The sequence below is a fragment of the Crocodylus siamensis genome, chromosome 1 (genome assembly GCF_052110815.1).
Source record: "Crocodylus siamensis isolate JL-2025a chromosome 1, ASM5211081v1, whole genome shotgun sequence".
In the NCBI taxonomy this organism is placed as follows: Eukaryota; Metazoa; Chordata; order Crocodylia; family Crocodylidae; genus Crocodylus; species Crocodylus siamensis.
The window spans coordinates 68,907,097-68,929,497 of record NC_143395.1 but is presented as its reverse complement, the minus strand read 5'-3'; the positions used below and the strand labels follow the sequence as shown (position 1 = coordinate 68,929,497).

The 22,401-nt window shown below is 43.1% G+C and overlaps 1 protein-coding gene, 1 long non-coding RNA gene and 3 other non-coding genes across 14 annotated transcripts in view; 4 read left to right on the top strand and 1 right to left on the bottom strand.

Annotated features, from left to right (window-relative positions):
- Positions 1 to 4,694: 4,694 nt before the first annotated feature.
- Positions 4,695 to 12,260, bottom strand: LOC149872892 (uncharacterized). The gene is made up of 2 exons (XR_016440734.1): positions 11,658 to 12,260; positions 4,695 to 5,111 (listed from the first exon to the last, which is right to left on the bottom strand). It is a non-coding gene; the product is annotated as an uncharacterized LOC149872892 (long non-coding RNA).
- The window catches only part of LOC149872888 (uncharacterized), a 25,135-nt gene continuing 14,028 nt past the window's right edge, over positions 11,295 to 22,401 (top strand). Inside the window, exons 1-7 of one of the 10 annotated variants that reach the window (XR_016440729.1) lie at positions 11,295 to 11,590; positions 12,267 to 12,345; positions 13,581 to 13,663; positions 14,769 to 14,919; positions 16,001 to 16,028; positions 16,971 to 17,012; positions 17,680 to 18,223. The gene's annotated coding sequence lies outside the window, so the exon portion shown is untranslated. The other 9 variants (XM_090036097.1, XR_016440727.1, XM_090036107.1 and 6 more) reach the window with 9 other exon arrangements.
- On the top strand, positions 15,241 to 15,310 carry LOC149872891 (small nucleolar RNA SNORD50). Its single transcript, XR_016440106.1, has one exon. It is a non-coding gene; the product is annotated as a small nucleolar RNA SNORD50 (small nucleolar RNA).
- On the top strand, positions 16,086 to 16,155 carry LOC149872890 (small nucleolar RNA SNORD50). The gene has a single exon (XR_016440103.1). It is a non-coding gene; the product is annotated as a small nucleolar RNA SNORD50 (small nucleolar RNA).
- LOC149872889 (small nucleolar RNA SNORD50) lies at positions 17,409 to 17,480 on the top strand. The gene has a single exon (XR_016440105.1). It is a non-coding gene; the product is annotated as a small nucleolar RNA SNORD50 (small nucleolar RNA).

Sequence of the window (22,401 nt, the reverse complement as noted above, 5' to 3'; positions counted from 1 at the left end):
TTCAGCTTTGGGCCCCCACTACAGAAAGAATGTGGCCAAATTGGAAAGAGTCCAGTGGAGGGCAACAAAAATGGTGCGGGGGCTGGGACACATGACTTATGAGGTCAGGCTGAGGGAACTGGGCTTATTTAGTCTACAGAAGAGGTGACTGAGAGGGGATTTGATAGCAGCCTTCAACCATCTGAAGGGTAGTTTGAAAGAGGATGGAGTTAAACTGTTCTCGGTGGTGGCAGATGACAGAACAAGGAGCAATGATCTTAAGCTGCAGCAAGGGAAGTTTAAGTTAGATACTAGGAAGAAATATCTTACATGGAGGGTAGTAAAAGTGGAACAGGTTACCCAGAGAGATTATGGACTCTCCATCCTTGGGTTTTTAAGACCCGGTAGACAAAGCTTTGGCTGGGATGATCTAGTTGGGGATGGTCCTGCTTGAAGCAGGGGGTTGGACTAGATGACCTTCTAGGGTCCCTTCCAACCTAATTTTCTATGCTTTTAACTTTTAGGCAGAATATACATAAAAAATTGAAATTATTGCATTAAACTATATATAGCCTGTTGTAGATCTGGTCTCAATCTCACTGAGACTGGTGGATTTAGAAAACACCCTTTATGCAGGATAGTTGTGAGAGATCATTAAATTCTTTTATGGAAGCAGGCAGCTGGAATATACAGCAAAAGAAAATCATGCCTCTATCCCAAAATAGAAATGGAGGGGCAATGCTGAGCATTATGTTTGTGTGAGAACAAGAGAAACAGTGGCACAGAGCTCAGAAACAAACTACAAAAGCCTGACTCACACAGCACTGATATGTGGGTCCTGGAAGAAACCTAGAGGGTAAGATTTTGGGTCAGAGTATGAATTAACAGAGGTTTAGAGCTCTGAACTAAGAAATTTTCTGGTTGCTTGATTCCTCCCACGTTCAAGCAAGCAGGGCTTTCTACATTTATGTGAAGAAACAGACTGCAGAAATTACGTGTCAGGATTAAGGTGGATTATGCTACGGTGTAAATTTATATTAATTCCCATTGTGGGTAATGTTTAGTCTGTATGAATAGAGTGCCCTTAGGCAGAGTGATGAATATTCTGTAAATTCACCCTCTAACTCGGTCTGCACTAACAATTTACCAAAGGGTAAAAGAAGTTGGGTCTTTACAGCACCTCAGCTGCTCTACAGATAACTGCCAATGTGCACACACTTGCTCCATGGTAAGTGGACACTAAACCATGGTAATTTAGCTCTCAATAAAAGGAGGTGTGTTACTTTGTTTAGATCACGTTACAGTATAACAGCATGCACAAGGAGAGTTGCCTCACAGCAATGGACACACAGGAAAGCCTATCCTCCCCTATTTCCCATCCCACTCCCACATCTACGTAAACTGCTTGCATGTCCAAGCCCTAAATTTCCCATGTAGACAAGCTCAAAGCAAGCTGATTCCATTGCTAATTCCTTCCTTCTCATAACTAGAATAATCTGAGACCCCAGAAGAGGGCCCTAACCACCAAGCTATAGAACGCTCTGAAAAGAAACTGAAGCTGAACCATTAGACAGTCAAGAACACAAAAGACATGGAAACAGAAGGAGAGTATGCAAGGGGGAGCCTGACTTTATAGCCTAGTGATGAGGGCAGTTCTCTGGGAAGGAAACTTGGGTTGTAGTATACTATGGACAAGAAGACAGAAAAGGAATGTATGGAGCCTTTGTGCAAGGGAGCACTGTGCATGTTAGTAGTATGTGTGCATTACAAGGAATGCTTCCATTAGAAAATGCTCTCTGATAGGGAACAGGAGGTGGTATGTGTTTCCAGAAACACAGACAGCCGGTATGCAGAAGTGGGCAGGTTGTTCTAGTAATCATGTAAAGAATCTTAGTGCCAGGCAGATTTTGCTCTGGCTCTGAAATGAATCAAGAAGTCTGTGCCAGAGGGACATCATACTTCATTTTCTATCCTGGGATTGTGGAGTGGTCACAGCCTTCTTCTCACTGAAGCAAAATTCCTGCACAAGAGGAAGTACTGGCAAGCAATCATCCATGTATCTTATGGGGCTGTTTTGGAGCCATTTCCCCCACCTGCCCCTTGGGAGGGAGATCATGGGATGCTGATGATGTGAAACACAACTCAGAGCAGGAAGTGGTTTTCTGTACATTGAGCCTTTAGAGTTTTTTATATCAATTGTCCTTAGAATCCAGCTGATTGTCTCATAAAATGGAAAGTGATTTGTGGTAATATCACTTCTCCCAAATACCAGAGGGAATGTAAGAGGAAGTTAGTACGTAACCAGTTTATCTGGAAGGCAAAAGTAGTGAACTCTGACAGTTTCTTGATTTCACAGTCAATTCCCTTCTGCCAGTGCATCATACAGAAATCTCTAAATATTGTACTATAAGAGTGTATGTTCATAAGAAGATATTAGTGAGTTTGAAAAATTCCGCTTTTGACATCTAGAGTACTTCATACAAAATATTAGTCTGGTGTGGCTTTTGTTTAATATGCAAATATTTTGTGATTTTATATTTAATAGAAAACTGAAACAAGACAAATAATAGCCTGACAGAAACACTTTGAGGAAGAGATAAAAGCTCATCAGTGTAAAGCTAAAAACTCAGCTAAAAAAAGTGAACGTTATGAATCCAAATTGAAGGAATTAGGGAATCAGTTTGTTAGAAATATTATTAAAAATGCATTATCAATAGCAGATTTAGAAAAAACACAGCTGCTAGCCCTCCTTGTCTCCTTAATGGGAGAGGGAAGGTGGGGTTGGAAATTGAAGGGAAAACTACCAAAGGCTCTTTGTACTAAGGTATCACTCTCTCTTTGTTCTGCAAATTTACTATCTCTTTGTTACACTAAATCACACTTTCTTTCATGGCTCCCACATTTCTTAGGCTAAGATAAGAGTAATTGCCATTTTAGCCTTCAGGTTGAACCTTGAGTAACCTTGGGTCCCTTCTAAGCACGCGCAATAACCTAATACATATTAAGCCTATCCGCCCCGCATACTTAAGTAGTTAATTATAATGCACATGGGACGTATGAAGCGACATGTTTACATATATGTTTGTATGAACCGGAAATGAGTTGTAAGAGTTCCTGTTTCTGTACACGTGCCAGAAGAGAGGGGATAAAAGCCTGCTAATGATTGCTCCCGGGGGGCAGAGGGTTTTGATCTTTTGTCTTCTCTCTCTGACCCTATTTGCAAATATATACCCTTTTGTATCACCAACAATGTGTGCCTGAAGGATCATTAATATTCATTGAGCCTCCAAAGAAACGAACCGAGAGAGAGTTTTTTTACCTCAAGTTGTTGCAAATAAATAATTCATCCTCACTAAATTTTAGAAGAGTAGACAAGAACACCACTCCCCTGATGCCAGATTTCTAGACTCCTGGGAAGCCCTGGGCCCTACATGCTAGATCAGGCACCTGATCCCAGTGCCTGTGTGTGGCACTGGACTCCAGGGCCCAATTCTGGTTTGTGGGGCCAGGAGGGGGCAGTGCTGGGTTCCAGGCCCAATTCTGGCATGCAGGACCAGGCCAGGGTGGCACCAGGCCCCAGGACCTGATTCTAGCACAGCTCTATTCAGGCCCACAAGGCCCAATCCACCCCATGGACTGGCCTCTTGCCACTCATCTGGGCTATGGGGCCAAACAGCTTGAGCACTACTGGTCTAGACCATGCAAAGGACACTCCTAAGCAAGCACAGCCCACACCTGCCTGCTTGCATGTGATAAACCCAGAAATGTACTAGATGAGGGCACTCAGAGAGTGCCCATCTACAGCCACCTCCAAGCATGGTAGACAGATTTACTGGAATGATACAAAACGGGCACTGAGATGCATTATATAATACTTTTCCAGGCTCCCTCTACAGTGATATAATATTAGAACATATATTCTATATAATATTAGAATATGGCAGTAATTTAAAGATCCAGAGCCATATTAGTAGAGGTAGAGGTGCACTGTTCATCAGAATTCACTTTAACTGGAGTGAGTGCTCAGGAGTTTTCTTGAGTATAGACATTCTCCAAGCAATCCTGGCTTCTGCAGCTACTTTGAAATAGTAAATCAGTAGGTGAGCTCTTTCAGAGTGCCAGTGCAATGTTATTACTACAGTCACTTGCATTATTGCTAAATGGCTATTTTTATCTTGTGGATAAAACACTGTGGGGAGGGGATAAAAGCTACGTTACAAAAATGTTATTGCCTAAATACAGGAGATAATATCTGTTTTGGCTGGTGGAGAATGAACCTTAGTGGCTATTTCAGATTATACTAAGGCAAATCATGTTCAACATTGTGTGAGTTAACCATGCAGTGAGACACAGCCTCATAAAACTGACAACACTGGATGAATTTCTCTTGTTTTTCCCAAGGGAAGCAGGAATGGTTTGATGGTATAACAAAAATAATTCAGAAATCAGATTCTTGACATGAGGCATGAAGAATGAGTTGCAGATATTTTTATAAATACCATATGCTTCATGTTTTTTACCTGCCTAATTGTCAATAAGTTAGATCAAAAGATTTTTGGAAAGGAACAAAGCAAAACAATAACACAAATAAGACTTCTGGAAGAAACAAGGAAAAGTGATTGTTGTGCAATACTGCAAATCTCTCTCTTTCTAGTCTACAATTGATTACTCTTCCCAGAAGAAGAGGATTAAGGAGTGTTTTGTACATGGAGGAATACATAGAGTGCTTTATTTGGAAGTTGCTGTTTCTGAGTCATTGCAAACTTATGTTGTCAGGCTCTGAAAGGGTAGCTCTTATGACTACCATAATCATGTTAAGACTTTTGATAGTATACAGTTGGAAAGCCAGGGTGTGTGGTGCAGAGAGCCAGTCTATGAGTGAGTGGACCACAGGGTTCCAGCAAGAGCAATGTGTAGGAAAGCTCAGCCTGTCACTCAAGTGATGCAATTAAGAAACAGAAGTCATACATAACAGGTGCAGTTTGACTGCAGCTCCAATTTGGAGACGCTGTATTCTTTAGATTGGATGATGTGGATTGCAGATGATGTTAAACCAGCAATTCTTAACTAGGGTGCTGTTGGCATCCTGGGGTCCTTTGAGATCCTTCCAAGGGTGCCACGTGATATTAGCTCTGTTAGATATACAAACATGATTCATAAGTTAAAACATGATTCACAAATGGGAGTCCACAGTGTTAAAAACAATCTGACCTGTTCTGGTCTTTCTGAGTTTTGTAACAGAGAAATTGCTGTTATTTTCCCATAGTTAAAATACAAGTAAAAACTAAGATCTTGATTCTATAAAGGCTGAGAACCATTATGCTAAGCAAATAATGCCAAAAAACCCTTTTTGGTTTTTATTACAGAAGCATAAGGACTTTAAAAAAATCATTAGACTCTAACTCTTAAAACTTCAGAATATCTTCCTCCCATAACTCTCTGATTCTCAGGAATATGGGAACTCACCTCCTTACCTAAGAACTACTTTTTCTAAATGTTCTTATCACCACTGAGTTTATTAATTTGGGTTCATCCTTTCATAAAGGCTTTCCCTAGTTTTCTAGTAGCTGAAAAACAAGCAGCTACTTTTCTAAGACGGTAATTATGCTTTTGACTACTGTGTCCTTTTGCTTTTCCAGTTTGTCAGCATTTTTAATGTTATACTTCCTTTCAGTTTCTCTTATTCCTAAAGGATGTAGTCTGGGAATCTGGGATGTAACCTTCCTGCCAGATTTGAGTGCAATGAAAAGGGACATGAACACCTTTAAAAATGTAAACTCTGGGTTGAGCCCCATGAAGAAAACTGAAAAGCAATTATTACTTCCCCTGATCATGCTCCCCACCAATCCCAGTCACAAGTACCAAATGCAAGGGTTTAAAAACAAAGGGAAAGTTAAGGAAAGAGTGGGAGATAGAGAAGGACACAAAATAAACTCAGCAATACAGCAGTTCATAAAACAAAATTGTAAGGTAAAACTCCTACATCACGAGATGTTTTGGCAAGAATGTCAACCTCCATCCTCTTCTTTGGATTGTGAATGGGTAATAATGCAATGCCTTTTAGTACTAGCTACTACTTTCCTCCCAGCACTGAACTCACAGGCTAGGGACAGAAGTTACACGTAAACTGGCTTAAGTGATCAGAAACTGGTTTAAACCTGTAACAGAACAGAAGCTCAGTGCATATAAGCCAGTATCAAAATGGCCAAAACTGGTTTAAGATAAACCTGGCTAAATGTAGTATCAGACTTAACTGATTGAGGTCAAACCAGTTTATGAAACTTCTGTCCCAGAGCCCTTCCTGGTTCAAGTTAAACCAGAGTGCCCCAGCATCCTGGAATGCTTTGTAGCCCTGGGCTGGGCTGTCTTCTCCAGAGAGCAGGGCTGGCCCTGGCCCTCTGCTTCCTAGCTGGAGCAGTGAGGGATGGCTGACAATGGCAGGGAAGTAGGCCCAGCTAGGGATGCAGCCCAGTCTGCAGGAGAGGGACTGCCTCCATCCCCAAGTAAACACTGTCTGGGGGCTGAGTCCAGTGTAGGAGTTTAAAAACCCCTTCTCCCACTCAGACTTACTGCTGGCTATAACTGTAGACTACAAAATCCAGAGGCACCTAGAAGCAGGAAAAGGAAGTGATGAGCAAACTTGCAGAGTCCTGCTGCTGAGATTTTTGGACTACAAATCCCAGAGACCTCAGGGGCAACAGGTAGAGGAAGCAAACATATAGTACAGCTGGCTATGTGCCAGAGGGCTGTACTCTAGTGCTCCTGGTCTGAGGTGCTACAGGCATGTGGCTGCATTTCCTGAATCAAAGGTAAATGTCTGTGTATTTTCTGTTTTAGTTTAATCCGTGCAGTTTACACTGATCTGGAAATACTGAATCAATTCAGCCTTGGGCTTTTTGTCTGTCTGCACTTGGCCACAGTTTGCTGCCCAGGGTTGGCATAGTTCACAATGTAGGCAGTTCTATCTCCAGTCTCTCAGGGTAATGCTGGGTTAGCTGCTGCAGGCCTATATCACCTCTTTCAGATTAAGTCATTTCAGCTTTGGTGCTGGGTAAGGTGGTCACCATCCAAGTTCAACCATCAGCAGCCCTCTATGGCTTCAGCCCACATAAGCTCATATCAGTCCATAATTTCTGGGCTGGTTTCTTGGTTTTTGTTTTTTTAAACAGTTTTTTAAGTGGCACATCATGATCTTAACAGATCCCTTACTACCGAGAGGTATTCCCTCACTTTTTTCCCCTTTAGATTTTTTTTTAGACACGAGCAGTATCAGACTACAGCTAGAGTGTGGGCAGTTTGTCGCTGTAGGATCATTCTACATAATTCTTCTATTATAGCACTTAAGATGGATAATATGACTCATGTATTCAAGAAAATAACTGTATTTTAGCCAAAACAGAAATGAAAATGAGTATTGCCCTCATTTGTTTTCCCTTGGTCACCAGCAGAGACTGAGAGCTCCCTGTCCTATGCATCCTCTGTCTATTAAATACTCTCAGACACATTTAGATTACCCTTAGTCCTGTTTAATGAAAAGATATCATCAGCAAACTCTTTATTCTCAAAGGCTTCTGATCATAGGACTTCTGAAAATGTAAATCCTCTCAAAAAGCCATACGAGGAAGCATGAAGCCAGCCTATCAATCCTACAAATTTTAAATACATCAGACAGAGAGAAGATGAGTGAATAGGTACAACAGAAACACTTTTCTTTGGAAGGGCTGTTTAAGACCTAGATGACTTCTTCCAACTTCACTGTCAAAATCACAGGATGAAAATAAACTTTGAAGGCTCAAGTGGAAGAGAAAGATACCAAGCTTTCCTCCAATTTAGAGACATTAACCAAGACCTCTTCTTCCTACTCAAAGACTCCTCTTCAAGTACCCAGGCTCTTCCCTTTATTCTTTGCCTTAATCTGGGTTTGGCCCCCAAATGGCTGTTTTAGCTGCCTGGCTTGTTGCTAGGTCCTAGCACTCATTGGTTTCTTTTCTGATAATCCTTTTGTTGTGTGAGGCTGAAGTCCTATCACAGCTCAAAACTGGAGTAATAGCTATATTACAGACAGATTGCACAAAGGCTGTGTGAAGGAACTCTCCAGTCCTTGGGCCTTTTAATTTATTACTACATTAGGCAGAGTTGAAATGATACTATTGTCCTTTTTTTGCCCTGAGTAGTTAACTAATATTCAAAGCTTTGCTGAGTTGTTTCCATTAGGAGGAATGTTTGATAATACAATTCAGGTATTTCTTTGCAGTCCTGTTTTTTCACAAGGGATGTACATGGAGTCCTGTTTCCCTAAATGCAGTAGGAACAAACAATGGAAGACAATTTCCTCACTCCTGATTTCCAAGTGGGCACTTCCAGTCAGTATACTGTTCAAAAGAAGACCTGCTATCTCACTGTTTCCACTTAGCACCAGGATACCAGCCCTTCTGTAGCTTTCTTCTGGGATTTCTTTTTTGCTTTATCTTGGTTTTTTGCTTGTCATCTCCATAGGCACACACCAATGCAGTCCATTGAGTGCTACAATCCCTGCACTTACAGTCACTTCCCAGAAAAGCCCTTCTTATTCCCTCTGAAATTAATTAATTTCAGATGGAGCGTGAAGAGGTGTGCCCAGGGTCAGCCCAGCCTATCCTGCGAAACCTATAGCCGCAGGGGGCCCTGCAGCCAAGGACCTTCACATCCAGCTGCTTGCTGCTGCTGCTGGCTTCTTCGGCCACTTGCCATCCCCCCACCATTAACTTTTTCACGTCCTGGCATGAAACTATATTTTAAAGGGGGAGCCCAAAAATTGTGGCCCCGACTGTGCCAGTGGAAGGCTCTGATGTGGGTGTGGTTCTACCAGCAACACTGTACTTTCATAGGTATAGCTTATTTTGCTTGGAGGGTTGAGATATTAAGAATGTACTGTAGTGGTCAAAAGCAAAGCTTTGTGGCATAACTGAGTCTATTCTAGAAGTGCTTTGCTAGACGTTATGTGATGTGTGTGTACCCATGAATGCACAGTGTATGTGTACATATATGCACTCTTGTCAGTATGTGGGGCTATTTTGTGTTGTGTTTGTTTCCTGTTGCTGTCTGTTTTTTATGCTTGAAGAGTATTCAGTTAACCTAGGGGTGTCAATATATGGCCCACAAGCCAGATCCAGTGTGTGGAGCCCTGTGATCTGGCTCATGGAGCCTTATGATCTGGCCTGTGGGCCTTGGACTGACCCTGTGCAGTGCATGGAGTGTGCGGGCTGGACTCAGCGCTGTGGGTATTACATGAAGCACAAGGGATTGGGCCAGGGCACGTGCTGCATGCAACACTCATTCTGGACCAACCTTGAGCACTGGTTAGCCAGAACAGGGCCGATGCAGTGCATACTGTAGGTGGCATACAGGGCTGAACTGACTGTACATGTTTCAACACAACACGGGGCCACCATGGGATGCGCACTGCACGCAGTACCCTGCTAGATTGGCCCTGCACATTGGCTCGTGTTTGGTCCCAATCCAAGCTGCAGAGTGCCTCAGTGACCCTCATCCGGCCCATGGGACAGCATGAGTTTGGCACCCCTTAAGTTAGGCCTTTTTGTCTGCACAATAAAGATGGCTACTCTGTTGATTTCACTGGGAGACACAAACCTCTGCAGCATGCTAAACTAGTACTATTCCTAGACCAGTAAAGTGCTCCTTTAGTTCTTTGGTCAATGGCTGCTATTGTTTCAACTGTCTTACTCTATAAAGGAGTTTATATGTTTTTAGCTAGAATAAAATCCAGCTAGCAAGCCTATTGGCCTCAAGAAGTTTGTGATTGTTTAAACAGCAAAGACATGTTTATTGACAGCTACCAAAATTCTTCAATGATCTATAACTAGGAACCATTAGGAAGAACAGCGTAGATGGAAAACTAATAAAAAGATCTAGAAAGGTTAGAAATAGTTAAAAAAGAAAATTACATTCACCTCAGGAAAATGTAAATTAACTTCTGGCAACTAATAATCTGAAAACTGTATTTCATAGAAGCCTCAAAATATACAAGCAGCTTTCTAAGGGTGAGTAGCAGAAAGAAATGTAGACTTGAATTTGTAGTCAGCCAAAGGGGTCGATATAATTTTATGTTGCATAAGAGCTGTTGTGTTGTCACGCTTGTAATATCTCCATAGAGGATTCACTTGGACATGGCCTGAAGTATTATATTCAGTTTTAAGATCCTCTTAGGTGATATCTGGAGCAAAACAACATGCTGACCAATGGGAATCTTCGACAGCTGCTAACAGGCACCAGTGGTGAAACAAGGTTGAAGCCAGACATGGTGCATTTCAAACAGCAACTGTGTCCCACTGAGCTAGACAAGCATAAGACAAAAGAATTGACAGCAGCAGCAGCAAGCTGTTTTACAGGGACAGGGAAACGTAAGATTTGTTGAAGAGGTTGCTTCTCATGCATTGGCCTTCTCTGTTGTGCACCCACCATGCCTCAGTAGCTTCTGTGCCACGCAACAATAGCCTTGGTACCAGGAAATGATATTGTATGGCATAGTGAGAAAAATATCCAAATATCAGAGCAGGAAAGGAATCATTTGTAAGGAAAGAAGAAAAGATCTATATGAACAACACCTTGGTCAACTGATGATTAAATGAGTCTTGTATTAATCATGTACATTATGCAAAGAGTAAACACCAAGCAGAGAGCGATAATTTAGGATGGAAAATGGAGGTATCGCAAGATGAATGGATTCAAATTGAGAAGGAATTTGGGATATCAGGAACAGTGCTTTGAAAGGAGCTGTGAAGCTGTTACAGTGACTGAACACTTGAACAACAGGCTTTGCTGGCATCCAGGCACAGGCAACTGGTGGGGGGGGCACAGGGGGCCACATGTCCCCCCCTTAGATTGGCCCGACTCAGCACCGCTCAGAACGGGACCGTTCTTCTGCAGTGGGGGCCGGGGGCATGTTGCCGGAGAGCGCTAACCATGGCACAAAAGTATAGGAGTGGATATGGGGCTTTTGGCTCACCCCCAAATGGCACCCCTGATTCAGGAGGCACCAGTTGCCCCTGCATCCAGGGGATTACTTTTCGTGGCTAAATGCTTATCCACCTACAGCTTACACCAGCTAACATTTAAATAATGTCAGGACTGTTAAAGAGTAGTGATAGAGAAAAAGTTCCGACAACGGAAATGCCTCAAGTTACTGAGCAGCCTCCTCCCAAGGCCACAGGAGGGAGAGCAGTGAGCGGGCAGTTCGCTGGGAGCGAGAGGCAGCAGGGAAGAGAAGCTGGGCATCGGGTCCTGCTCCACGAGAGGCAAGGACTACGCCATCTTTTGCTGCCCCAACCGCGGCGCCGAGGCCAAGTCACACAAGCGTTCAAAGGCAAAAGGGGCGACTTTGCCTGGGGGCGCTCGTGTCGCGCTATCCCAGTCCCGCCACGTTTCCTCAGGGGTGGGGGAGAGCTCCGCCCCGCCCCCCGCAAGAACCCCGCCCCTACGTGCTCTGGCCAATGAGCGGTGCAGCTGAGGGGCGGGGGGGGCGAGGCCAGCCTCGAGCTGGTCCCGTCGCTTCTATATAAATTCCCCGAGCAGAAACGCGCGCCCTTTTCTTCCTTGCGGAGCCGAGAGAACGGTGGGTTCGCGCAGCGCCACACCGCGCCCTCCCCGCCCCCAGGGCAGCCCCTGAGAGGCCGTCTTACCCCTCCAACCCCCCTCCGTGGGGCGGGCGGTGGGCCCGCGCTTCGCCTCAGCGGCCTCGGGCGTAAAGACAGTGCGGAGTACAGCTCCCGGTGTGCCTCGCGAGGCGCGCAGCGCATGCTGGGAGTGGTGGCCGGGACGCGCGGTGTATGCTGGGGTTGCGGAAGTGATCGTGTTCGCCTTCGCTGGCCTCTGCGGTGATCAGACTCCGGCCGGGTGCAGCGGCGCGGTGGGCGGCCGCCTTCTCCTGGCTCCGGGCCTCGGCGGACTCGGGCCGCTGCTGCTCGGCTCGTCGCTCTCGCGCGTGTCTCGGCTGCTGCTGGTGGCTGCGGGCCCCGAGCAGATCGTCACCGTGCTGGCGTCGCTGTTTGCGATCATCTCGGGACATTCCGGGGCTGGCGCCCTGGCTCCCAACCAGGATATTTAATATGGGGATTGCTGCCTGCCCCTGTCAGCCCTGGCGGTTGCATTACCAGGGACGTCCGAGTGGGCGCCCCGGCGGGAGTCAGTGTTACATCTCCACCTTCCTGGAAGGGTCTGAAGTGTGTGCAACTTCTCAATGACTCTTGTTCCTTATCTCAAGGACTTGCTGCTTATTTTCTTTATACTAGGAATAAAGAAAAAATTACTCTAGAAACTATGGAGAGAAAGCTTACAGTGATCTGCTGGCTACTGCGCAGAAATGCTCAGGTATGGCTCTAAAGTTTTTAGTCGGTTTAGCCTGGGGGGCTGTGCATTTTTGGTGTTGTTTGAATTCCCCAAAGTTATCTAGTTTCTTTGAATGCTTTGTGTAGGGCAGTCTTCAGATAATCTAGTTGAAATTATCCTCTCAGGGTAGGTGCTAGAGGGAGAATTGGCTCGGGTCTGAAAGGAAAGACAAAAACAGTAAACTGCATTTAATGGATTTGTACCACGTGGTCATTTTCCGGTTGTCAAATAGAAACAGCAAAGGCAGGGAATTGTTTAACATCTACTGCAGACAAGCAAATATATGTTGCTTACAGTCATTTGCTGTTACTGTTTTGATCAACTACATAACTTTACTGAGAATCCTGCTTGGATGGTTTTAACCTTAGTATATGGGGCTAGTGGTTTGGCAGCTTTGGCTTCAAACACAGCTGACCACCTATGAGTAGTCATAAAGGAATCCCAGGCATAAGTTTGTGGCTGGTTGTGGTGAGTCACCCATAGATGTGCATGTTTGTAGACTTGAGGCATGAGTCTGATTTTTTCCCCCCCCACACACACACAAAAAAAGTCCCCAGTCATATAGGGGTGAGTGGTCAGTAACATGGGTGCCACGTGGCATGGGCATCCTCCGTTGCAGCACTGCCAATTGGGAAGGGAACAGGCAACAGTGGCGGATGGGGCAAGGACCTGGATGCAGAAGACAGAAGGATTTTGGTGCAGGGTACAGAAAGATAAGCAGGAGATTGGGAAAAGGGAAGTGCCAAGAGTGGCACTCAGAGGGTATGGGGCTAATCTGCAATAGTAAAGTGGCCTTTGAAATTGGTGTGTTTTATATAGTTTCACTCTGAGAATTGTTTGAATCTTCTCTTAAAGTAATCTACTCTTCATTCAGTGTGAGAAAAGGAAATCTGTTGGGCAATTTACAGCTCATAATTAATGAGAACAAAAAAAACTTTAGCAGGTGTTTTTGTTGTTGTTTTTCTCTGATGCATCAGCTGAAGCTTTGTCATGACTTGTACTTTAAATTCCCAGGGGCAAGACACATGTCTTAAACTAGAAAACGATTATGGTGGTACATGATTGTTAAACCACAGCTGGGACAGTATAAAGTGTTCTCAAACTGTATAAATTTAAAGTTTGAGTTGTTTTGCAATATATGAATGAAGTATTGCTGTTTGGTGTACTGCATCACTTTTTTTCCCCTCTCAATTTTTTTCTTCCCCTCTCAATTTTAGGTCCAGACCTTCATGAGAACATCAACAAATCTAGAAGAATATTTGCATTATTGTGGGTGGTTCTAAATACAAAAAAATGAAAAGTATGTTATGAGTGATTCACTGAAATGTAGATAGATAAAAATAGAATACATGGTTTGTCAGATTTAGGTATTGATTGATCTGTTACTGATGTGTATCCATTTAAATGGGTAGTATTCTATTTTGCTTTCAGCCCTGTTACACTTTTCTGTATTGTAAATCCAGTAGATCAAGGATGGGTAGCTGAGCTGTGAATGCCAGAGGGGGGCATTGCAGTGTAGTTGGAGGGGCCCTTATCCTCCCATCCCCTGTTTCCTCTGCATGAAGCACTTGTAATGCAGGAGCCTGTCAGTTAAGTGAAGGATCTTGTGAGGAATGTAGTTTTGTCCAGCAGCAGCTGGACTGTTCTGTTTGCAGTTTGCAGTTTTCTGCCACTGAAACCAGAAGTGTTTTTGCCGGCTCAACATGGGCATCTGCAGCAAAAAAGGTGATATTTCTCCTCAGTAGCAGCAAGCTTTAGCTGTTACACTTGTATGTTCCCACTGCTAGAGCCTCCAGGGCCAGAGTCTCTGGCCAGTTATGCCTCTACTGTAAATCTAAAATGCTCAAGAGTTTGGAGGACTTGGGGGAGAGGTGTGTTGTATGGTTTAAGGCCAGCGCTTTGGGAGGTGGTAACAAAATGTTTGGAATATTCGTAGCTTGTACTATTTTGTAATCTGGTGTCTCATTTAGCAAGATAGACCAACTTAATATAAGGCCTAAAGGATGAGATCAGTCTTCATGCAGCGAAAAACTTTTGGGGATTTTAAACAAAGAGGAGAATAGGCAGACAGTTGGTCATATGTATTATTAAAATGTATTTGCTAATCATGTTCCTCAGGCCCCTGACATGTTACCTATATGAATGACCCTAAGAGTGAAAAATTGGGACCAACTTGGGTTTCTCTGACTTTTAATAAGTGTGTAAGCTATTTCACCCCTCCCCCACCCCTTCCAGAAAACATCGGGGTGGACTGTAAGTAATGGTCGTGTATCAACAGTGTTAACTTACACACTTATACAAAACTTCTATAAAAGTAATAGCCTAGATAAATGAAATTAGATCACTTCTAAAATTAAGAATATGCAATATTGGTAGCAGATTTTAAGTGGTCGCCTTATTTCTAGTGTGACTTAGGAGCATCCAGCATATAATGAGAGTGAACACCAACAACACTGGGAGAAATACCAGCCACTCCAGTACAACTTAACTTTAAAATGATGGATAATTTGACAGTTACGGTACATTAATCTCCAAAGAACAAATGGCGCTGTTCAGGTAATGTAAAATGTAGGGCATAAGTTGTGGAGTAGACAGTGCATGTATAAAAGCTGAACTTTTTCATCTAATACAAAATATCTTTTTTTTTTTTTCCCCTCCCCGATCCTTTCTTACCTTTATAAAAGTATATGTGATTTATGGTCATGGTGCTGACTTAGTTTATTCAAATAAGTACTCCCAAGGTACTAAAAACAAGAAAGCACATAATATAGCTATGTTGAGTAGCAATCTCGACCATTATAGAAACTGTATTGAATTGGACTTATTTCTTTGTATTTCTCTTTGAGGTATAATTGTAGAAATTGTTTTGAAGTGGTCTGTCAGTGACGAAACTATCCCAAACCTGATTTGTTGATGAAAAACTTATTACGGATCTGGCTTCTGAGATCAGACTACCTCTACATTTCTTTTAAAAGTAGCCTTATGGCTTAAGGGTTAACCTGGTGACACCATTGTTCTGTCCAGTGTAAGAACAAGACTATATTAATATAGACTGTAAACATTCTCTCTCTCTCTCGCTCTGAGAGACAACAGCTTTGAGAGTCCCATAATATGTTTTGTAATATGTCCCAGAACGGTTTGTTGGCATTCATATTTTGATTCGCTTCCAGGAGCACAGCAGTATGTTTTCCTAATATGAGAGAACTCAGGACAGTAAACTGTACTTAACTGAAGGCGGGGTGGGGAGTTGAGAGACTGAAATAAGATTCATTACTACACTGGGTCTTAATGTGACTTTTAACATGTGTATTTGGTTAATTAGGATTAATGATGTTGAGTGTTGATGTGTAGACAAACCTATTGGTAATAGATTCTGAAATCTAACACATCGTACCCCATTCAGCATGCTGTCTTCCTGTGTGCACTACTAGATGCATTCCCTCCCCCTTTTCATTCTTGATGGGGAAGGGAGTAAGAAACCTTTACTTCACTGCTCAGGCAAAATTCTACCTTTTGTATTTGATCATAATTGTAGTGGAAATAAGATGCTTCTGAACAAAGTTTTAGAAATGTAAATGAATATGCTAGGCTTTGGTACTGCCATTTTTACTGAAATTGTGTGCAACTTCTCTTATAGAAATGTTCAGTGGCTCATTGTATTGAAGGTATGTATTGTATTAAGTCTCAATAATTATGAAGGTTTGTAGGGGAGCAATATGTCTGATCTGTGATGAAACTATCCCGAACCTGATTTCTTGATGAAAAATCTTATACGGATCTGGCTTCTGAGATTAGACATTCAGAATTCATGTCTTACAAATGCTAAGGTGACTGAATGCATTTTACATTTAAAGGGCGAGTGCTTGGTAGTAGTCAGATGTCTTTACTGTGAAAATTGTAACCAGTTTACTTTTGCCAATTTACTACACTTAACAGCTTATGCCAATTTTTATGCAGGTGACACATGGAATGTTGCCTGGCTTATTTGTACTAAATGGTACTCGTGTCTATATTGTCCATTTTTCCTTTGCTTTTAATAGAATATAGTGTTTCATCAGTCATGTGTGACTCTTCCTAGCTAAATTGATACTCTGTCTGAAATCTTTGGTCCTATTTTCCCTTTTTATTGCAGTAATAAAGGTTCCAGGGACCTGTATAACATATTAAAAGCAGCCTGGATGCAGGTTTCTAATTTAGTAATACCTGCTAATTTGACCTACTCACGTTGGGTTTTTTTAATATAAGTAAGATTCATTTTTCTTTTGGGTAGCATCTGAATTCAGAAGGATAGGAAGCAGGAATCTTCATCTTGTGTGCTTCATTCATGTGGCCTGTTAAATGCCTAATTACCCAACTACAGTATACAAAAAAAACCCAAATAAAGTTTGTAAGTAAGGGAAGGAAGTGGTAGTTCAGGATATTAAGACAAACTTCTGTAACAGTTAAATTTTCAACTCTTTAGATTTTCGGAATACTGAATCTGTTTTAATCTAACTATGAAACATTATTCTTAATTAGAACTGAATAAGTGTTAAAACACTTGTGTATTTAAGAAGATTTTTTTTTTTAAATTCTTGTTTGTTCATTAATGCTATTTTCATTAACAGGGAAATGGCCAAAAAAGTAGGAGGGAAGAAGCTTTTATTCAGGTACGTAATTTAAAAAAAAAATGCATCACCTGTTACTGAAAAATAGTATGGTTCTGTTTACAGTTTTGGATTTCTAGCATTTGCTAACAAGTTATCTACTTTTAGTGCAGCTTTAACTTGGTAGGATAACTATTCTGTTTTGTCCTGAATTAAGGACATTCCTTTCTTTCCAAGGCAATGCATGTCACTAACCATACTTAGCCTTGGAATTAATCAAGTGTTCCTTTCTAATCTACAGGAGCCTCTTAAGAATGGCTCTGTGCCTCACTACATCCTATATGCTCTATCCTATGACATATTGTTCATGGTATAATTTATTTAAACTTAAGTTTTAAAATTGGTGAACCTATACACAATACCATGTGTGATTCAGTTTACATTGTTCTCACTCGGTCTCATCTGTGATGATGCTATCCCGAACCTGAATTTATTGTTGAAAAAACTCCATACGGATCTGGCTTCTGAGATGAGAGAGGGGGAGAAAGTATTGGCTAAGTTAGTCCATCAGCTGTTTGAGTATAAAAATGTTTTCTAATGGTGTACCTTGATTGTTTTTAGACACAATGTAAAATGTTCTGTAGTAGTTGGGGGGTTTTTTGTTTTCTTTATGTATTTAGTTTCTCATCTCAAGTGAGCCCTCCTTTAGATCTTTCTTTCCTTTTTCCAGTGATGATTTGGAACATTTGTATCAACATCACCTGACAAATGTGGATGATGTGACTGGAAAGAAATGTAACACCTGAAGAAAAATCTTTCTGTTATTTGAACATGGAGATCAAGGTTTAAAAAAGCAAACGAACAAAAAGCCCATAACTAAGTTTCTGCTTCCAAAATAGCTATTGGAAATGTTTAACTTTTTTTTTTTTGAAAGCATCCTGTGCATTGGAACCTGTCATTCTCTGTCGCTTCAAAATGAACAGTCTTGTGGAAAGCTAACTTCTAATGAAAATTTGTCCTATAAACTACATGTGAAATCAAAAAAATAAAATCTGTTTTTCTATATCAGTCAGGCTTCAAATCACTCCTGTTTTCAGATGTTCATTCAGGAGATTAGTGTGATTTACAGGAAAATTTTAAAAAGTACTTCAAAATAACTGAAATGGAGCTTTCTGACTAGGGAAGTTTGCTCTCATGATAAAGAGTATATTAAGGACAATAAGCAATTCTTCTCTATCGCAAGATGCTTCCTAGCATGTAGGCTACATCTTGAGGTGGGTACACACACTTGCTGATACTGAAAAAGTTTTGATTATTAATGATCAATAATGGAAATCATGATCACTTCATGCAGAAATTAAGTGTACAAATTAATAAAGGTCTTCAAAATGAAGCTTCCCCCTTTTTGAGTATAGCTTTTCCTGTGAGGTGAAAGAGGAAGTAGATGAGGTGCTGGTCTCAAATCAGTGAAAGAAAAAAATATTGAATGTTTATAACAAAGCAAAATTTGAGACTCGTGGGAGGAGTTGGGGTTAAACAATTGAGACCAGAGTATGGGTGTGACTTCTGTACACAGTAATGGGGAAAGAAGAAGTAGCGTTTTGTGCACCACTGTCTAAATAGAATGAAAAGACCAATATAGCTTGGTCCTTCTACCCTATTGTACAACCTCTGCCCTTGATCAGAAAGACTCCTAGTGATGCTGTTTGCTCTTTGTGTGGAAAAGTGGTCAGTAGAGGGAAAAGCCGTACGCACATGGGAGCTTCTGCTTTAAAGCCACTTGTAAAATAACCATGCCATAACATGGGAGCAACATATGCTTCATTCAGCAAGCTGACTAATTCAGTAAGGAAAGGAATGGAGGATAGAGATCAATCATCTGATATGCTAGACTTTTCATACACTCTACTGAATAGCATAATGTAGTCTGCCCTGTGCTATATCCCTCACACCGCAGACAGGAAAGCTGCATTGAAAGAACATTACAGACTCAAATGACAGAAAAAAGTCAGAATATAGGAAAAAACATCCCATATTCTGCTTAATGTAAAACTGGCAAAAATGCTAGCAGTGAATTTGGAGCCCTCTTCACTTGTAGAGGTGGAGGACTTTCAGAATCTTGCAGAATATGCTGCTACCAAATAGTGAATACCTAGCAAAACGTACCATATTATATTGGCCTAGATTGAAAGGAAAATTGACATTAGCTTTTTTCTCTTTTGGCTGATAATGTCACCAATGAATGCATGCATGTGCACAGCTGCCCGGCGGCGTGGAGAGCAACATCTGGTTGGTAAGTCAGTTGGGTGGGGGAAGTAGATCAAGGCCTCTGTGGTAAAGGAGAGAGTGGGGCTGGGGCAGGTGCAGGTGCTGCACAGGAGGGGCAAGGCATGGAACAGTTGAGTGGCTTGGGATAGGGAGCAGCTCCTACCCTGTGCATATGCCTGGGAGAAATGGGGGGCATATACCTCCCAGATCATAGGGCAGGGGCAGGCTGCCACTGGGCCTGGGGGTGCCAGGCTCTTCCTGGCGTGGGTGTTGGGTTGGGGCTGCACTTGGCAGCGATGGGAGCCAGTCCCCCCACGCACTTGCTGAAAGAGTCACTCATGGCTCCATCCCATGCCCTGCCCCTCTGGTACAGTCCCTGCCCCATCTCCATTCCCACCCTCACCATGGTGGCCTTGATTTACTACCCCCTGACCTCCCCCACCAGACTTACCAGCCAGACGCTCCTCTCCAAGCTACTGGGCCGTATATCAGCAATCAGATTGGATATGGGTTGTTAATTGGCCATCAGTAATGACCCAAAAAATCTCAAAGCAATGCTCTGTGGTTGTATAAAACTGCATGAAGCTGTGTTCAAGGCATTGAGAATAGCAGGTGAAGAAGAAGCATCTGATAACCAAAATGTGGATGAGTAATCAGACTATGGACCACATGTGTATATCAACACTGGTATCTCCTCGTCAGTTACCTTTGATACAGGGTACCCCAGCACTTTGGCCACAGACAACTGCCTGTAAGCAGTTTTAAAGCATGCAGTTTTAAAAAGTCCTGTAATCCCTCAAATATACTGCGGAAGTTGCAAAATGTTGTAGAACACTCCCCTTGCTCACTTTCAGTGGGATTTGATACCTCTGATAATGGGATACAGTACAGTTGCAACTTACGCGGAGGTTACGTTCCGAAGTCAGCACGTATAGTTGAAATTGCCAGGCTTCGGCACCAAGCAGCTGCTGCCGCCACCAGACCTGGACAAGGCATGTGCGGTGTCGCACAGCCCATGAATGCAGTGCAACAGCTGCATAACAGCATGTACTTCTTGCTCCTCTTGTCCTCTGCTGCCTCATCCTGCCAGGGCAGCCAGCTCAGCGTGAGCCTCCCAGCCATGCTGGCGCTATGTGCTGTGACCTGGCTGGCACCCGGTAGCCAGCTGAGCGCGTATAGCTGAATTCACATAAGTTAAATATGCCTAAGTTCAACTGTACTGTAATTGCGTGTGCAGGAAAAAAAGGTTATTTATATGTGCCTCATTTTATACCTATTAATATAATACTCTTCCTGAATACAAGCGAGTATGAAAGAAAACTGGCCTTTGCCTGTCAAGTCCGCAGGTCTTTTGCAGCTTGTACTTTGCAAGAGCTGTAAAAGCAACATGGCCTTCCAATGCACAAGATATACCAGATAACTGGAATGCCACATTCTGCTTAAGCAATGCAAGCCTATTACTGATTATGCAGTGTTTAAGAAAGTGACAATCTGTATCTAACCTGCACAACAAAGTTTTATGAAGTCTACTATTCTGAGATGTTTTCATGAGGCTTCTCAAAACCGGAGTCAAAGATGCCTTATCTTAGCCAGGTTGTTCCACACATTTGCTTACTAAAAGAAACAAATGTATCCCATGCAAGTCCACTTTAGAGGTGGATGATGCAGTATTTAGAGAAGGGTTAGATGTTTGGGAAGAAGATCTGTGTATAATTTATATCCTGCAGTCTGAGGAGTAGGTTCTTGCAGCATTTTTATAGTTTCATAGTTGGTAGGGTCAGAAGGGACCTAAGCACATCATCAAGTTTGACCCCTGTCAGGGGCAGGAAAGAATGCTGGGGTCGGATGATCCCGGCAAGGTGTCTGTCTAACCTTTTGAAGACCCCCAGGGTAGGGGCAAACACCACTTCCCTCGGAAGTTGATTCCAGCTCCTAGCCGCCCTGACTGTGAAGTAGTGCCTCCTGATGTCTAGCCTGAATCTACTCTGTCAGCTTATGGCCACTATTCCTTGTAACTTCCGGTAGTGCTGGGGGGAACAGGGATTCTCCAATTGCCTGCTGGTCCCCTCAGACTAGTTTGTAACAGGCCATTAGATCCCCCCTCAGCCTTCTTTTGTGTAGGCTGAACAGGTTCAGGTCCCATAGTCTCTCCTCATAGGGCTTACCCTGCTGCCCCCTGATCATGCAAGTGGCCCTCCTCTAGACCCTCTTGATGCTGTCCACAGCCCTCCTGAAGTGCAGCACCCAGAACTGGACGCAGTACTCCAACAACTGCAGCCTAACCAATGTCGCATAGATGGGGAGGATCACCTCCTTGTCCCTGCTTGAGATGCATCTATGGATGCATGACAAGGTGTGGTTAGCCTTCCTGACTGCATTCCCACACTGCCAGCCCATGTTCATTTTGGAATCAATAGCGACTCCAAGATCCTTTTCTGCCTCTATGCTGACAAGAAAGGAGTTCCCAAGCCTGTAGTTATGGTGCTGGTTCTTGCACTTGTCCATATTGAAACCCATCCTATTCTCATCTGCCTACCTCTGTAACCTGTCCTGGTCTAGTTGTAGCCTGTCTCTCTCTTTTAGCATGTTCACTTCTCCCCACATCTTAGTGTCATCTGCGAACTTGAACAAGGTGCTTTTCGTCCCCTCGTCCAAGTCACCGATGAAGATATTGAACAGTGGGGGCCTGAGGACCGAGCCCTGGGGAACCCCACTGCTCACGTCCCTCCAGCTCAAAAGTGACCCATCCACCACCACTCTCTGGGTGCGGCCCTCCAGCCAATTTGCGACCTATCTGACTGTGACTGTGTAGGCATTGACACCACAGTTGTGTAATTTTTTAATGAGGATGGGGTGAGAGACAGTGTTGAAGGCCTTCCTAAAGTCCAGAAAGACTACGTCCACCGTGACATCTGCGTCCAAGGCTTTTGTGACCTGGTCGTAGAAGGCAACCAGGTTGGTCGGACAGGACCTGCCTCTGATGAACCCATGTTGATTGCCTCTAAACATAATCTCCCTTGCAGATATGCTCCTGGATAATTTTCTCAAAGAGCTTCCCCAGGACCAAGGTAAGACTAATGGGCCTATAGTTTCCTGGGTCCTCTTTCCTCCCTTTTTTGAAAATGGGGACCACATTGGCCCTTTTCCAGTCCTCTGGCACCTCGCCAGAGCACCATGAGCACTC